Here is a 3,053-nt window from a genome sequence, read left to right on the forward strand (position 1 = left end):
AAAATAGTTATATTATTATTATTGGATTCTATCTTCTTTACTATATATGGTCCTGATAATTTAAAGTCTAGCTTATGGCCAGTTTCATTTTTTAATAAAACCTGGTCTCCTATTTTTAATTCAAAGTCTAAGCTATTTTTGTCGTATCTATCTTTTTGTTTTTGTTTATTAGTTTCTAGCATTATTCTGGCTCTTTTATATGCCTGTTCTAATCTAAATATAGATTCCTTAGCATAATCTTCTATATTATATAATGTTTCTATTCTATCTATGCTATTGAAATGTTTTGATAAGTTTGGAGTTTTCCCAAAAACTAGTTCGTATGGACAATAATAATGTGCCATAGAGGGTGTTGTGTTAAAGCAGTATACGAAGTATTGTAGCCATACATCCCAATCTGTTTTATCAACTGATGTATGAGCGTATGAACTCGGTAAGTGTTCTGTGGCTTCGCTCCACTGTTCCGACAGTCTGGTGATGGTGTGCAGTAGAATTTATGTTTTTGATATTTAAATTTTTACATAAATCTTCAATTATTGAATTTTTATATACCGTTCCCATGTCCGTAACGACCGTCTTCATTAGACCGTACTTCAGAATAAAATCTTCGAATTTAGCTTTTGCTATTGTTTTTGCACTTTTATTTTGAATTGGTATTGCTACAAGGTATTTTGTTAAATCGCAGATTAAAGTAACTGCGTATTCATTCCCTTGTTCAGACTTAGGTAGTGGACCGATCGGGTCCACGATTACCCTGTCGAAAGCTGTTTGTGGTGTTTCCGTAATGGTTAATGGGGTATTCGTATGCGTGACTATTTTCGCTTTTTCATATTTTAGACATTTTCGTACGTACTCTGTTATATATCAAGTCATTCCTTTCCAAAAGTAATGTCTTTTGACCTTGGCCAAGGTTTTAGAAATGCCAGTATGACCTCCTTGAATTGGTTCATCATGGTATGTAAACATAATTGCTTTTTTTTCTTTTTCAGAATTTATTAGGGTCACCGGGTTGAGTAGCGCTACTCTCAATGATTTTAATGTTTTATTGCCCATTTCCTTGAAATTATCTATTGAAACGTATTCAAAGATATTTTCCCACGGTGCCACTTTGAGTTGGCTGATTTGATGTATACCGGCTTGCTTCTCAAGCCTTTGGAAAAACTGACCTAAGTCAAGGACTCCATTGGTATATAAATCGCTAACATCATATCTTGCAGTAACTTTTTTTCCATGTTTAAATAAACATAGCATATTTTTTACGTGCAAGGTCACTACTTTACGTACTTCGTCATTGTTTATGACTCCGTATACGTTGGGCTTTGAAGCTTTTTCTATAGATTGCCTAGGCAAGTCTATTTCTTTTTCTCCTGCGCAGGATTTCTGTCTACTTTGATATCTTGTAGTGACTTTATGTATATTTCCGGTTATATTTTGTAGTTCTTTGATGGTTATTCTTGATAACGCATCAGCTACGTAATTGTCTTGTCCCTTTAAATATTCAACTGTGAAGTTGTATTCTTCTAATTCTAGCCTCATACGTGTCAGTTTGGAACTTGGGTTAGTCATTGAGAACAAGTATGTTAACGGTCTGTGATCGGTTTTGACAATGAAATGTTTGCCATAAATGTATGGTCGAAAATGTAATATTGCCCAATTTATTGCAGCTAGTTCCTACTCGGTAGTACACTTATTACTTTCTCCCTTGGTAAAAGCTCTTGATGCATATGCAATGGGGAGTTGGAATCCGTTATGGTTTTGAGTTAAAACCGCTCCACATGCTTGTTTACTTGCATCAGTAATTATACAAAATTCTTTACTAAAATCTGGATATTGTAGCAAAGTAGGTTCCATAAGTTTTGTTTTTAAATATTCGAATGCGTTTTGTCATTCAGATGTCCATTCAAAAGGAACATTCTTTTTACATAATCGTGTTATGTGCCGTGAGTAATCGGCGAAATTTTTTATGAATCTTCTGTAGTAATTGCAGAATGCTACAAAACGTCTTGCGCTGTCTGCATCGTGTGGGACTGGATAATTCAGTATGACGTCATATTTCTTGTCATCTGGAAGTATTCCTTTATCTGTGCACTTATGACCTAGAATGCATAATGAATGAACATTTTTGTGGATGTAACATTTCTCAAAAACGTCTGTTAAGTTTTTAAGCATATGTTTTTCGGATCAACTTATAACTATTAAGTCATCCATATAAAGGAATGCTTGTGAAGGTTCAAGTCCAGAGAATGCAATAAAGGGTGTTCGGAGTTTCCCGAAGTGTCATTGGCTACTCTTACATTGCTTGTATTGTTGTTATTGTAGCCTCCACTCGAGTTGCCACGGCCCCTTGAGTTTCCTCTGTAGTTGCCGCGACCATTGTTTTGGTTAAAATTGTTGTAGTAACCATAATTGTTACCACGACCACGAAAATTACCTCTATAACTTCCACGTCCGCGGTTTCCGCCGCGCTGTGTATAGTTGTTGTAGTAGAACACCGAATTTGGTTGTCCAGTTGCTTCTGTGCAACTGTTTACGAATTTTGAAATTACTTCGTTCATTGTGTTGAAGCTGCCGGCTTGCATGATAAGTTTTACCTTATCAATCGTGCAGTTTTTAGTCATTGCTTTTACTGAGTGCTGTGTGGAATAACTTCTTGCTAGTTCTAGTGTTAAGCCGTCTGTTATGTATGCACTATCTAAAGCCTTCGTCATCTGATCAATTTCTGATGTGTATTGATTAGCAGTTGTATTTCGTTGCTGTAGATTCATTAGCTTTGCTGACAATACCTCTACAGTTTCGCCTTTGACGTTGCTTTTTAACTTGGCAATTACTTCACCTACCGTTGTTTCGTTTCCAATTAGATTTCTTGCTACGCCCTTTAGTTTTGTCTTTATTATAGAGACAGCTAGGCTTTCGTATTCGCCTTTTATTGACTCTATAAAATGCAATGCATCAATGAAACTGGTTAAGTTTTCTGCTTTACCATCGAAAACTGGTATAAGCTTTGATGCAGAGTTAATGAAGTCGATATTTGTTTCCGCCATTTCGAAGTTATT

Source organism: Drosophila gunungcola, unplaced genomic scaffold, assembly GCF_025200985.1.
Source record: "Drosophila gunungcola strain Sukarami unplaced genomic scaffold, Dgunungcola_SK_2 000019F, whole genome shotgun sequence".
In the NCBI taxonomy this organism is placed as follows: Eukaryota; Metazoa; Arthropoda; class Insecta; order Diptera; family Drosophilidae; genus Drosophila; species Drosophila gunungcola.